This window comes from Chroicocephalus ridibundus, chromosome 9 (genome assembly GCF_963924245.1).
Source record: "Chroicocephalus ridibundus chromosome 9, bChrRid1.1, whole genome shotgun sequence".
Taxonomy (NCBI): domain Eukaryota; kingdom Metazoa; phylum Chordata; class Aves; order Charadriiformes; family Laridae; genus Chroicocephalus; species Chroicocephalus ridibundus.
This window is the reverse complement of record NC_086292.1, coordinates 6,783,015-6,799,109: the sequence shown is the minus strand read 5'-3', so window position 1 is coordinate 6,799,109 and position 16,095 is coordinate 6,783,015.

Here is a 16,095-nt window from a genome sequence, read left to right as displayed (position 1 = left end):
TCATCTGAGAACTTTGAAAAATGGGGGAGGAACTTTGACTATGTTGCAATATTTTTGTCTCAACACATTTTCAATGACACTTCTGTTGCCATTTTAAATTACTTTGTTATGAATGTTTAGTAGGAATAAAACATTTTTACATTAAATTTTTTACAGTTTAAGTTGTTTCTTTTTTTTTTTTTTCCCCTAGGAAATGAAAATTTTCTGGTTTAATCCCAATTCAGAATTGTGGCAAGCTCTGAAAATGTGAAATTTGAAATCCTTTAGATAAAAAAAGCTTGTGTCCTCTACACTTATCTTTGTGTGTTACATTTGTAAATCACTCAGTGATACTATATAACCTATATTGGGAGGGGTTCCTGTATTAGAAATTCTCCTTCTAAAAAAGACATGTATCATTTCTGCTTCCTGCAATATTGTACAGGATCCAAAACTATTTTCAAACAAGCAAGATGAAATTTCATCTCGCTCGAATGTGAAACAGTTCATTTGACCTGAAATGTAGCATTTTATTTTCAGGCACTTGTGAAAAAAGTGATGAGAATAAGTAGATTCATAGAAATGAAGTTGAACTTCCACTTTCTTATACAACAATTTTAGCCTTGCAGCTCTTGTGTTGTACGAGAACAATCCAAGTTCAATTTCTTTTTCTTCCTCGTGGGCTTAAACAACTATCCCTTTGTTCCAGTTACAGTTCTTAGGTTTAGCGTTTTGGACTTCAGGAATTAGGATAGTTCTGTGCCCACTGTCTCCTATTGGTAGTGTTCCACTTGCTTTTGTTACAGAAACAGACACTAGATCTGAGTTTCCCACCTCCCATGTAACTGGTTTGATGTCCTGATATTTGAGTCATTCTCTACTACTTCACTAAGGTCTTGGTGACTACCTAATGTCTTCACAAGACATGGAATGATACAGCAAGAGTGTCCTGATGGCTGGAATGCACCTCTGTGAGACCTTGGTTTGCCTGAGCTGCATAATGCATGGATTTCTTGCCTCACAAAGACTATTCTAATGTCTGGTGTTCATCCGGTTCGTGATTATACAGCATTGCAGAATCTCTGTATCAGTGTCTCAAACTAGCATAACTGCTGCAAGAGTCTAACAGAACTGCCTGTCTGCAGTATCTTGAGCTGTCTGCAGTTCTGCTTTCTTACACCATATTTATGCCTGTTATAAAGAAATCATTCCTTCTAAACTGTTTTTGCAAAGGTCTATGATAATGCTATAAATACAGCTAAATTGTTTGGTTTTTTCTGACTACTTGAAATTAAATCAATTAAGATGATGATCTTATTCCTGAAACTGAACAAGGGCTTGAGTCAGAGTTAGCAGTGTGTCTTCAATAAGTAAAATGTAGCAGTCTGCAGTATATGCAAAATTAATTGTTAGAATTAGTAGAAGGTAGTCACTTCATAGATTAGAGCTGCTACTGTGTCTGTTCATGATGTATCTCAAGGGCTGAAGTGTTGCATGACTAGTCATCCTCCAAATTTTGGGCCATCTCCAACATGTTCATAAATGGTGGGAGATAGGAATTATATACAGGTTTATGCTACAGATGGATTCCCCAACAACAGACAAACCTCCAGCTGAACATTTTCAATGATCTTTGTACAGTTTGCACTTTGTAAAGCAGACCTAGGCATTTTGAAGTTTTCTGGAAAGAATTTGCAAGGAAAGGCACACAACTGATTCTTTGTAACAGGCTTCTATTTTCTTCATGATTCAAACTAAATCCAGTGCAAGTAGGCAAAGCCTTCTTGCTTGTGTTAAATATCAGGTTGTTCAAGTACATACCAATATCTGATGAGCTATCTTGCAAGAAACCACAAATGGACCTACAAGGAAACCTTTCTACTGCTCTTTGGCCTCTAAGAGGTAGGGAGTGTCAAACATAAGTATTCCCTAGGGTTTCTAGCACCAAGGATTTTGAAAAGTCATGCATGTTCTTAGAAGTGTCTGTAATAAAAATGGTATCCCACATTTATTTATATTGCAGTGAGATGCCACAGTTGCTAAATTATTTTGAGTGCAAAAAGTATGCATTCCCTGCCCCAGAGCACATTAAATCTAAATTAATTTGCACAAAGGGCAGTGTACTTAATGCATAGGCAAGATGATCCCTCTGAGCTGAGAGTTGCTAAAGAAAATAAATATTCCTGTTGTTTTGAGGAAAGTGTTGGCTATTTGTAGTGAGCTCATTTGTGTGCAATACTCTCTGCTGCAGAACATGTCTTTAAAATAGGTATTTGAGTTACAATCTGTGAATGAGCTAGCAGAGATACCCAGTCTAGTGATAACTTCCAATGAATTCTGCTTCTGAAGTACTGCTAAGGTAAAGGAGATATCGATTTCTGACAAAATGGAAGACTTGTCTTGTTGCTGAATTTTGAATCTTACAGATTAAATAAGAATTTGATAGCTGATGCTAAAACTTATTGTTCTTGTGTTGTAGATGTGTCTGGGGTCCTAAACTGAAAGGTTCCACTGTGCAAACAGTTAAAAATATCCCAGTAGAAGGAGGATGGGGGGGAATGCAGTGAAATACAAATCATTTGGGGTTTTTCTCCAGAGGCTAAAACTTCCTGGGTTGAACCTTCTATGCATGGTCATGCAGGAGCAACCAAACAAAAAGATGACCTTGGTTTTCACTAGAGAAAGCCCTGGAGGGCTTTCTAGTCGTCTTCATATTACTGGTTGATTTGCTTTTACAGTGAGGAGCAAGTATCTTTAAATGAACTCAGTCTCAAGAGTTTGGAAAGACAAAAGTTTAATTTAAACTTAAGAAAACATGATGCTAGGCATTAATAAAGCATTAGTTGGCTATTACAAGGTCTTGATTTAATTTTCTCCTGGAAGCTTTGTGTAACTGTGCACGGGTTTCTCATCACTTGTCTGACTCTGAAACGCCATCCCAGGCACTTGCATCATCAAGCTGGGGGAGTGCACTCCAACCTCCAAATTCTCTGAACCTGATTATTCTCCTGGAGTTTTAGTCTTTTGTGAAATGTCCACGTGCGTAATTTACATGTCATGATGGTGACGGTTACATTATATGTTCCTAAAAGGGATAGCCAGCTAGACGTCTTTTTGTACTTGACTGACACCATTTAGTAACTATCATTAGATGACTGTTAATTAGGTTTATTGTATTGCCATTATCACGAAAAGAACTGAGCTATTATAGATGGATAGAACTAGTGCTGTTTCTAAGCAGAGCTATTTTTAACATGAAAACTTTCTCAACTTCTAGATGATAGAAAATGTGTATACCCATCACTTCAAAGTCTGAAATACTAAGATGTGTTTAGTTTGGGAACAGTTGACTAGCTGTGATTTCTTCTCCCTTCTTAGGGAAAAACAGACCTGAGTAACAGGTACTAAGATTTATTTTTGTAGCTATGTAAAGACAAAAAAACTTACTGAAATCAGTATTTAGAAGATTAAGTGGCTTCTCTGCCTTTCTAAATTTCATCAGTGCTGCTTGCTTTTTTTTTTTTTTTAATCTTCACATGTTCAAATATCCTGGAAGCCTGTCTGGAAATGTCTTAGCCACTGCACAGTGTTACCTTTCTTTTGGTTACCAGACCAGAGTTCTTACTGCATTTTAAGCGTTTTCTTTCTTGTTCTAGCTATCTCTTGATGAATGAATAATGTAGGTAGCTATAAGATAAATATCAGAACAAGATATGGAGTTTAGCTTCAATAAATAAAAACATTCTGCATGACATATTTTACCTCCATCTGGCAAAAGCACTTTAAAAATTGTACGCATTGTCTCAAAATGAGAACATTTACAATTTATTTCCCAACTGGTTCTTGGCACAGAGAACGTTTGGACGTAAATAAGAAAATGACACCTGGATTGGTTGCCCATTTTCTGATTCTTCCTGACAAGTAGAAGTCCATGTCACTTGCTTGGGTAGATGAACACTCCTTTGATGCAGACTGCACCAGCCCAAGGGGTAAGGTGCAAATGTATGTTCACCCTGTTAACTCTGCTCTGCTGACTCCTCGAGTGACGACTCTGAAGTGTTTCCTGGCTTGAATTTCCTTTTTGCCAAACCATTTGCTTGGGGTGTCAGGTTATTTCTGATATATGCAGTAAACCAATGGCAGTTGTGATTGACACAGTGATCACACACTCCGGTGGATTCCTAACTGGTTGACATGGTTCGTGTGCTGCGTGGCTGTGCCTGGGAAGCAACATGTTAAATTCATTGTTACTAAATGTCTGTTATCTGCAAATCTTGTGTGTTAAACCAGGCTTTCTGAAAAAGCAAGAGAGATTTCTGAACCAAGAACTTTCAGTAAACAGTTACGTGATAGTTTAAGATGAATGATTTAAAAATTAATTCTGCAGCAAAAAATAAATATTTTTCTTCACTGTTTTGTATTTAACTTCTTTTTTTTAACACTAAAGTTATAAACCCTGTGTGAGGCAATGTGATAAAATTCTGCTGAAGGTCACTAGCAATGGCGTAACAATACTAAAATTATTTATGTCAAGCAACACAAAGTTAAGTGAGCTAGACCTGGAGTTCAAAGAGAAGATGTGGTTTTAATGTAAATTAAAACAGATTCTTACTGGCCACTAATCAAGTGTTTACCTGTTTCCATTAAAACTGCATTGAATTTAATCAGTATGCTTTCTAATGCATGCATTTCTCCCTAAATAAGAAGTGTATTTGTCATGAATATTTAAATTGGATTTTAAACCCATGAAAGTTTAATTTAAATAAAAAGTGAGGTGTTTTTTCAGGGTTGAAAGTTAGCATCTTCAAATTCCATTCAAGAGTTGTAAACAAATTTTAAAGTTAATGGTCTCGAGGGAATTTTTCATACCGTTTGGGATTAAGTGTCTTTAATTGCAGAAGGGTTAAATGTAACTACAGTTTATGTAATGTTATCTGTACATAAAACTTAAATTTTTGTTTCATGTAAATAAATAAAACTAGTAATGACTAATTCAGAAATTGGAAGAATATAGAGTATTTTAAATATAAAACATGTAAATAAGGCAATAGGTTGTAAGACCTGTTTTGCATTCCTTACTGTAACCACTGAGTAGGATATGGGAGTGGTTTTCTTTATGTACAATTCTGTCATGATGTGTTCTTAAGTTTTCAATACACATGTAATATAAACACCAGCTTTATTTCTGTGATTCCCATTCTTATCTCACAGAATTTTTTTTTTGTTTCCAGCTTGTTTGTTTTTTATAATAATAAATAATGAATTGAGTCTTCTACAGTAGTATGGGTATGGGCTAAGAAAGCAGACCTTAATAAAAATTTTCCGTTGATTTTACTCGAAGAGAATAAGAGTTGTCTTAAACCAAAAAATCTTCTGCTTGCCGATTTGTTGAATTAATTGGGCACCGTGAATCCTTCTTGCAAAACTGGGCATGTTTAGGGTCTTAGCTTTCATTGTAGGTTGCTTATCAGTTTATTGATAAACAATTCCATTCTTGCTAGTCACCTCTTTATTGTTCAGAGCTGTGCTCCAGTTATTTTCTGATACTTTGCAGACATTCATGATTCGGACATATTTTTTTTTTTTGCTGTTGATTTTTGTTTGTTTTGTCAAGTCTTCAAATACACACATATTTGAGGAAAGAATCCCCTTTATAAGCCTTGGTGTTGGACCAGGGTTTTTTGGAAGAGCACACTGCAGGTAGCTTTATTCTCCTTTTGACCAGATTTTCCCCACTGTCCTGGCAGCTGTCAGCATTGGAGCTGGTTTCTGATACGTTCAGAGCATCGGTGTTTGAGCAAAGACAATTAGTTAACTGAACCTAATGGCACCTTACTCAGATCTCTGCGGGGAAAAAAAGACTTGCATATGTTCATTTCTATGAATGTATAAGTATATAAACACACAAAACCCCAGCATTTCATGCTGCAAATAGAAACCAGAATACAAGGAATCAAGGGGCTGGCAAATCATGAATAAATAATAATTTCATCTTCTTGAGCAATTTAGAGCACGTACTCTCCTGTGTTACCCTGTCTCTTCACAGTAAGCTAAAAAGACCACCAATAACTGAACTTCGTGTGAGTAGCTGATGTTTTAAGAAATTTGAAGTGAAGCACTTAGTAAAATCCTGGTTCTGTTGAAAGTTGATTTTACAGTTATCATGGACTTAAATTAAGGCAGAAAGATGCCCTTATTTTTCCAAAACCAGAGCTACATTCTTGTATGGCTCTGCTGGTTTACTTCTATTTAGCCTTCAAGGTTTATCTCAGATGGAGTTGTATTGTAGATATAGTATCATTCATGATGGTCTTCAAACAAGCATGGAAGTGCACGTGGGAAGGGCTCTCAGCAGTCTGGTTATTACCTCTTGTCCCTGTCACGGAGGTCTCGTATTACTGTTTAGTCACTGAGTCGGTTAACTGCTGCTGGAAGATGATGGGTTGGATATAAATGATGTAAATGTTCATGAACAGATGCATTGTACCATGATACTGTCTGTCACTCAAATTCACAGAGTGTAGAAAATGGTATTCCAGAGGAGCATAGTTTCAGCAGTTTGAGGGGTTTCTCATTGTTAAATGCTGATGCATTCTAAAAGACATGAGAATACTGCAAAGAAGTTATCCGAGGAAAAAGTAGCAGGCATGGGCGGGGATGAACTTTTAGAGAGGCTATTCACACCACAGGCAAATGAAATCTTGAAAGCCGTAGGGATGAAGGCAGAATGCCGTGAGGCTTTAATGTAACCAGGGTTACACCCTTGATTCCCAACCTGGATATTTGCCACTACCAAGTTTTTATGTGTACTACTCTCTCCTTCCTTGCCTTTCATTTCAGCAGTGGTATTTGTGTGTCTTCGCAATAGAGCAATACAGCTGCCGCCATTCTGTGGGTGAAGGATTTGGGCAGAAGTCTAGCAACAGTCCATGACAGTCAGGGAACAAAGTCTTGAATGTTACAAATACCAGTCAATGTCTTCGTGACTGGACTGTACTTCATCCTCTGCTTTGCTGCTGGAATCCCTGTTTTGATGTTGGAGAGTAATTTGCCTCTACATTAGCTGATAACTGAAGGTGAAGTTCAGCTACTTTTGTATGAATTTATGATGCTATTTTTTAATAATCTCTTGAATAATTAGAAACTGAAATGAGCTTTCAGACTAACCTGTTAAAAACATTAAAGAGTAAACTTTTGGTGAAGTAAATAAGTGATTCAATGTTTCCTATTATTGCTTTTTCTAGACTTGTGTGGGACATGATATATGCATGCTTCCTTTCTGTTATATTTGCTTGTCTATAAGGACTGTTTTCCATACTGGCCTGAGTGCTTGAATTAGAAACTTTTCTCCTTCACAGGTTTCATCCGTTCAAGTGCTTTTAATTGTGAAGTTTTCTTGACCTCGTCCTTAAACTTATTCACTGGCATCTTGCCTTAACTTTGCTGATTTCACTGTTTTGTTTTTTATCTAATATGGCTTTGTCTTGTTTCACTTGTAACTGTGCTCTTTGTGATTGATTTCATTGTTGAATATTTTTTAATTTATAATTTTATATATATAAAAAAATACATGCCTCTTTGACATGCACAGCTATTTTTTCACGTGTTACTGTAGAGGAATGTGGTCTGTGCTCTATAGAAGGTAGCTTTTAGGAATGATTAGCAAATAAGTATACAATTTTCTGCAAAGCAGCGTGACTCCTGTTGTCAGGCAGAGCATGTCTACGCATTGAACAGCTTCTGCATATACTTCTTTGTTCCAATAACTTGAGTGAACTTTTCAGTGCATATTTAATGTCCAAAAATAGAGAGAAAGATGGGTTTGTGCACTCAGCTTGGACAGCTTTAGTCTCAGTGACAGACAGCCAAACTGCAGATGTCAGTGTGTAGCATGGACAAAAAGTGTATTTTTCTAGAGTTGTCAGGAAAATCATAGCAGAAAAAATTCAATCACCTATGAAAGCTATCAGCAACATGCATGATTGTATTGCACCCTCTCAGACCACTGAAGAGGCTGCACCTTATGTTCTTATAGTTGTTCTCAAGCCAGTTCAACAGAAAACTCATGGCCTGTGTAATAGGTGAGGCATATATGGAGGTGATTTCTGCACTGTGCTCTTTTGAGGGATTGAATTGACTTTTGTTCAATCAACTTTTGTTGAAACAACCGGCAATGCTATAAAACATGATTTTTGTAATGTGAAAAGGCAAATAAAAGAGAGCTGCTTGTGTGAGTCAGTGTTCCAAATCTGACCATCGCATTATTGTAGATACTAACTGTGTGATTGGAGAATTGTGATTTGGTAGCATTGCTGGTGGCTTTGTACAGAGAAGTATGGCTATATGGAGTTCAGTGCAACGTAGACATTTGTTTAGTACCTGTTTCAGCATACAGGCAGTAGCAAAGCACTTGGTTTGGATTTACTTCCTGCAGAACAACCTAGCGGTTGACTTAGCCTCTGTCGCCACCTCTCTCCATCAGTCTTCCTGAATTTTTAACAGTTTCACACAGGTAAATAAAGTTTTAGGAGAAGAAATGAAAAGGATTGTCTTCTGGTTTTGTTGGCAATCAGCATTGCAGAAAGACTGCATCTTCCAAAAAGGATTTTCTTGTCTTCATAGTTTCAACATTCAAAGGGTGTCTTTAGGCTGAAAGAATACCATTGCCTTTTTTAGACTGTTGGAAAGGTTTCCTTCCTCTAATTTTATTTTTAAACAAAGGAATTCAGGGCCAGAATTTTGAAGTTACATGCTTGTGTAACAGAGGTCATTTGGTTTGGTTTTTTTAAAAAAGCATGTAGCACTTACCATTTCCGACAGTATCTCTTGTGGACAGAGAATCGGAAGATAATTTTGGAAAGATAGGAGTGCATTTGCTGGCTGGGTGTAAGCTAAGAACTCTTGATAATTCTGCCCCGAATTCCAGTTGTTTAAACAATATCTTTGTGTAGAAATTCTTAAAAATCAGATTTTGTTTTCTTTGTCATCTATACACATTTCTTCCCTACCCCAAGTAATTTTGGCTTGGTGTTTACATTGTTTGTTAAATTGACCTGAACTGTTTCAATCAAGCGTTGTCCTAATACAGTGGAGAATCTAGCCCATTTCCTGTTGAAATAATAGCTCTATAGGATTTATAAAAATTGTTTTTATTCAGTAATTATATTACCTTGCATTTTTATTGGGAATTTCTCTCTTAAATTCTGAAGCATTTTACCTGCTGTGTCATCATTTTGGAATTGACCAGCAGCTTTCCTTCACTGGCAAGAATGGTGGTATAAGAATCAGACAAGGAATGGCAATGGAGAAGTAGGAATATTCTTGTATTTCTACTTTTTAATACAATTGTTAGTCTCTAGCTTTCAATTTATGGGTCCTTCCACAAAAAGAAATAATAAACATATGTTCATTACTTTCTAATTTAACAGTTAGTTTCCAAACCACTTAGAATATATTTAAGAAATAAATAAAATGCTCTCAATTTACACACACACACACACACACACACACACAAATCAAAATGCAAAAACCAGAAACTACTCAGGAAAATAGCCCCTGTGTTTCAGAGAACCCTACCAAGTTTAAAGACAGAGAAAGGAAAACTATTTTGAGTCTTGAGAGAAAGAACATTAGATTTCATAAATGGTTCTTGTAAATGCACCTTCCCCGTCCCCGGGGCTGAAAGAACTGACTGCCCTGCTACAGTCGGAGTACGAGACGCCTAAAGCGATCAGAGCTTGCCATCTAGTGGCGCATTCGTGAATTACCACAGTTAAATTTCTTTAAATCAGTTCGGGGTGACGTTCATTTCTTTAGGAGAGGATTCCTGTTTCCCCCTTCATCATCCCGCAAAGTGAAAGCCAGCTCCTGGCCCTGTGCTAGATGCTGTTCTATAGCGTGTAGTAGAGAGGTGAAACAGGTGATATACGACTACTGAGCTTGTGGTGGACCAGAGAAAATATGATACATGTCAATAGTGAAAAACATGAGACATGTCAACAGATAAAACAGGGATACCAGACACAGCATCATATATTACAGTCATATTTTAAATTTAATTATTTTTACTTAGTAATATTTTTCCCATATTATGTAGAATATTCCTTTGCTCTTTGAGTAATGTCTTTGCTTTCATACAACTGCAACAATGCTGGTTGTGTTGTCAGTTACTCTGTTATTTCTATATCATTAATTCATGTGACAACATTCAAATAAGGTAGTTTGCAAACAGGAAGACAAAGGTTACTTGCAAGAAATGTTCTGAAACTGCTTACCCTCTGGTGCAAATCTCAAGCAAAACATTTGAATTTACATATGATGAGCTAGGAATGATGTCATCTTTGCACAAAATAAGTTACTTTATCCAGGGAGTGGAAAACAAATTTTTCTGTTGCAGGGAACCCACAGTTGTCTTATCATCTCTTGAAAATATGTGTGCTCACTTGTCCCGTGTTCTTGCTTGTCCTATAATAATGACTTGTTCCCGTGATTTGTGACACGTACCTAATACAATATGCCAAAATACAACTTGGCACAGAAACGCCATACCCTGGGACTGGTTTTGTTCAAATAGAAATAAGGTAATAAGCTCTCTAGCAAAAGTACTGTATCATGCCAAGGAAGGTGAGGTGAATATAGTCTTATGTGGCAGTTAACAAATGGAACTTCTATCATTACTGTTAATCAGAGTGATGTATATACAATATGTTCCTTATGATGTATAAACTTAACTTACTCTGTAGCTTCTTGCTGTTCAGATTACAGAAAATGGAAGATAGCTAGTCTCTGGAGCCCCAAAAATACTGTACTCAAGAGGTGAAATTATAAGTGAGTGTTAGGCACTCTCCCAAGAACGCAAAGCCAGCATTTCTAATAAGGCCCAAAAGGCACTACTGTTGATGTGCATATGGCCATACCATGTTGCAACTCCTTTGAAAGAAGATAAATGTCAATTAAATTGCAGCCCTGAAATACGATCATTTGAATCTAATGTGTAGAACAAACTGTTAAATTATAATGGGTCACTTTTAAAACTGAAATGTAGATACCTAGTAATACAGATGCATATTCAGCTGTTTAAAGGCACTATGAGACATGCACACAAAGAGAGACTTTCTGAGCTGTGGTGAACAAATATGTGGTAGCTCAACAGTGGCCCAGCTGGATGCAAGCAAGGCTTTGTAAGAAGACAAAAAAATCAGTTCTCCTGAGCTGGAGCTGAAGCTTACTAAAATTGTAATGGATTCTGTTTCTCATGAACAGAATAACATATGTAAGAAAATACACCTTGAAATATGAAATGGAACCATCTTATACCTTGGCCAAATGGGTTGTTGGAGAAGGGCCGAGGCATGTTTGATATATAGATAAGGTGCTTTTTTCCCTTTTTTTTTTTTTCCATTTCTATTTCATCATAGAAATTAAATGCTGTGGGGAATTTTCTCTTACCTTAATTCCGCATCTCTGATTATGAGCAAAATAATTTTGCCGTGCTTGGCTTCACTGAATTGTGTAGTCCAGAGTATTTATTAACCAGTATTTAGTGCTAGGGTACACTTTTGGATCACTAACTGCAAGAAGTCCAGGATAATGAAGAAATGTGCTAGGCCTAAATCCATCAGCAAGCCTTGTTGAATCAAAGCATAAATCTCAGATATCTATACGTACGTGAGCCAAAATCAAAATTAACCAGAATAGGCTCCTGTTAAAGTAAACTACTAACTTACACTCTAGGAAAAAGATGACAGTGTAGTAGGTGTTTCTTATTTTCCTTCATCTCCATTTCAAAGACAATAAAACCAGTTAGTAAAAGAGGGATGAAAAAAATGTAGGCATGTACAGTGCTTCTACATCTGACAGTATAGTGAGGTCCTGGATTCATAATGCTCTTCTACATGAGGTCCTCCACTGACTGCAATTTGCACACACCCAATTAGGCCATTGCTAAGAAAACAGTGTTCATGGTTCCAATTTCTATTTAATTTTTACTTTTCAGCTGAAATCAGTGAAAAGTTGAGAATATTTCAAATCAAGAACTTTAATACAGCACAGATTTAGCTTGTCTCATCCGTTAGGTCTTCTGGATTCCTTAAACAGTTAGATTTTGCAAACTTGATCCTCTACTGAAAATATCAAAGATTATTTTTACTTGGAGAAAAATGGATGGGCAAGGAGTGCAATTGATTGAGATGAATTCTCATTAAGGCCCCTGTCATCTGTTTGAGGAGAGGGGTAAAAGGCAATTACACATCATGTTAAACTTTGCAGATGCTTCTTTTGTGGGAAAGAAAAGTAGAAAAGAGAGTATTCAGATTATTTTGAATATTTGAAGCATGAAACATTCTGCCACATTTAACAACTGATCAATGTTTTAAGATTCTCTTCGGAATGAATCCATATTGGTCTCCATCCAAAGTTACCGACAGTAGTCCTGATTCAATTCTAGTAATGGTAAGATAGGCTTGTCACATAGATGTAGAAGCTTATTTAATAAAACACTGGACAAAGAAAAAAAGAGGCAAAAGCAATGTGTGAAGGTTTTAAAAGACATAGTTCAATTTTTGCTTCACTGTGGTATACTCTATAGTAACATAGAGCGTGTTTATTTGCATCTTTAAATAAAATAATCCAAACAATGCTATGCTTTCCTATGTTGGGAGTTAAACTGGCTCTGCCAGCTCAGCTTTAAATAAGAGCAAAGCAGTCTGGAAAGTATCTTTACATGTGCTAGCAACTCCCAAAGAAAATCGCTCTAGCTAAGAATTGCGTAATACCATAGCTCTACCATGCCACCTCCTCTGTGCTGTAAGGTTAGTAAGCCACGTGGCCAGGCTTAAATTCCTACCAAGAGTGTACCTGAAATGTAAGGAAATTCTAACTTGGCTGAATAACTCTGGTCAAGTTTAGAAGCCTTGAGGAACTCAAAGGAACGTATTAGATATTGGAATCCTGTCCCTCAGTTGCTTTAGCCATTAGGTGAAGACTACATCATAAGTCTTGTCGATATTGCAATAGCCTTCACATGTCTGCTCTGAATTCATTAATGGTACTCAGAAATTTTCTAGTCTTGACTTACTGCTTGAATTGAAGTGGATAAAATCTATTTCCTGCATTTTCCTTTGAGTATACCATTGCAGATATGCCTATTATGCAATTTTTAAGGAATGTTCCCAGTTCTGCTGAAAACAGGGAATATTGCCAGTTCTCTAGTCTACCATGAATCTTCCAATGGTTGTTCTTTTCAGTGCTCTGGCTCTTAATTTGATGTGTCAGTATGTAGTTACACTTCTTACTTCAGAAAAAAACCAACATTAAAAGCATCTCAAGTGAATCTACATACTTAAAAGACATGAAAAGAGTCATACTTGCATGTGCCTGGTATATGCATATATAGATATATGTAATACGTAGAGCTATTTGAACCCCAGCATACAAACCTAATAGTACTGTTAAGAAAATTAATAACATACAGTTGTGGTCTGAGTCATAGAGTCTTTATGTTTTTATTTTCAGTAATAATCTATTTAAGTATCTCCATGTTCCTGAGAGCTCATGTTTTATTCATTTAGTCAGTAAGAATCATTTTCTTTATATGAACAGTGATCCAAAACCAGCCTGGCTTAGCAAAGATTTTTGTTACTGGTTTTGTGGACATCATTCTTCCACTGCTGTGTGGAGGTGGCGTGTGTGTTGGTGTTTTTTCTAGTAAGTATGTAGTTATCATGCAGTCTTGTCAGAGTGTTAATAGGATTATTTGCAATCATATCTGAACAAATGGACCTAAGCACAGATGGCACCTTTGCTCTCCTCTTATAGGCGCTCCATAGGAGTAAGAACCTAGTTAAACAAATTCAGCATCAGCATCAAGTCTAAGGTCATTCTAAGTGCAATTAATAAATATACTATGGTTTTCATGAGGAAAGAAGTGTGTAAATGCACGTCAAGTGAAATGGGTCTAGACAGAGAAGAAGGAGTAGGGTAGCCAGTACAGGCAAAATGTGGATGAAATTGTGACTGGTAGGGGGGCTTTATTTAAAAAGTAATGTTGGGAAATGTTGGGTTGACTTGCTTGCTCGTATGTACTGCCACAGTCACACCTGATACTGCAACTTCCCTACCAGAGAGGAGACTTCCAGCAAAATGTAGCAGGAACATGCAGTTGCTGGGGAGAATAACCCCAAGGTATCACCTACAGTTCTCCTTGCTCCTGCATAGCATAGAAGTGCAAATTTAAAACTTCTTAGCAAATGTGTAGCTCAACAGAATTTTGTTTTCTCAGTGATATTCCAATTGCTATTATTGAGATGGAGGGGGCTTCTGCTTTGTTTATTTGTTTCAATAGCAATAAAAAAGCCATTGCTGCTTGCTTTCCTCTCTTCATTAACACATCAGGTTTTGACTTCCCTAGTGAGAAAGCAGACGATATGCCAAGATGAGTTTCTAAATGTCTGTTCCAGCACTGGGCTCTGCTGGACTCTTACTTAAGCTGTACTTAAAAGGTACAAATTGCTTTCACTTGAATATACAGCTTGAAACTTTTTCAACAACATTCAAATGGCTTCCTGAGCCTGATAACACATCAGCTTATATCAATTTTGCACATGTGCCCTTTCACTTCCTCCTAATGTATATGAAAATATTTGAGAACAGAATACAGAGATACATCTTGTTTCCAGGATTTCTTACATCCTGATACTGAAAGTGATTAAATCTTCAAATAGTGGGTTATGACATATCTGTCCAACCAGAATTCATTTCACAGTAAAATTTTTGAGTGAAAATGATGCTTCTTGAAAGAATTTGGGGAGATATCCTTCCACAAAAGTTAGGGTGAGGAAGAGTAACAAAAACATACAAATCATATAATGATAGCTTCTGCTTATCAAAACCACTGGATTTCTGAAAGCTTTAAGCCAGAGTAAAAGTGTTTGGAGGCAAGAGATTAAAATAGCTGCAAGTTCAGCTGTCTTTTTAAAGAAACAGATGGATATGTTTTTCAAAGTACCTTATTTCAAATATATCTCTATATATATGTACTATGACAGTACTGTAAAGCCAGGGCATGCTCCTGACACTCTATATCTGAGTAAGGACCCTGCCCTAAGTGAACGTGTAAATACAGGGGTATTAAGTAGAAATTCTGTTCAACCCAGAGTCATATATGAATTGTCTAACAAAGGCAGTTTTTTCTTATGCTTGATGGCCATTAACTTTTGAAAAGCCTCTTCATCCGGTAGCCCCATTGTGACATTTATAGTATATTTTCAACAGGACTCACCCTCAAAGAGTAGCCATTTAAGCTTTTTTGAAAATCTGCCTGCTTTTGATGCCTAAATGCAGAGTGTTCTGTTGTGTCAATCTGCTCCATCCTGTTCACAGAATAACGTTTCATTTAATAACACTACAATTTTGATATCAAATTACAATGACTTAAGAAGTTCTTCAAAAAAAAAAAAAATACTAAAAGCCTTCCAGAAATTCTAGTCCTAAAGTGTCCTCTCTTCTGCTCCCGTGTTGGTACTAGCTGTTGATTTGTGCGGGATGAAGTGCAGTTCTTTTTCTTGCTGTCACACTGATGAAGAAAGTCAGAATGTTGACACTTCATCTGAAAATCCCATCTAAAATTATTCCATTTTTGAAATGGGTCCCAAGGCTTGGAAGCTGGATTGGCAATGAGAAGCACAAGACTTATTGTCAGACCCTTGGAAAGCTCAAAGAATTTAGCTTTTCACATGTGATTTACTGTCTGATCAATCAGGAGGTTCACTTTTTTCTATGAAGTTCCTGAGTGAGCTTTGTAGATGAGCTGCTGTAGGGTGATGATCTGTGAACTGTTAAAAATGCACGTAAACTTTCCCTTGAACAGGCTCATGTCAATGTATTTTTCAAAATGGAATAGTTTATGCAATCACAGACAGGCATATCTTTGCCTCTCTGTGTCTTTATAACCTGTCTCCATCAGTGTACCAGCATGTTGGTATAAAAATCGGTAGCATTTTAAGTATTCATTGGATTGCAGATAAGAACCAGAGGACTTCTGTCATTATAACTGGCACTGGCACTGTAGGATCAGGTACCAACTGTCTGCCTCTAAGCAGTCTGTAATTCTAAGGAGGG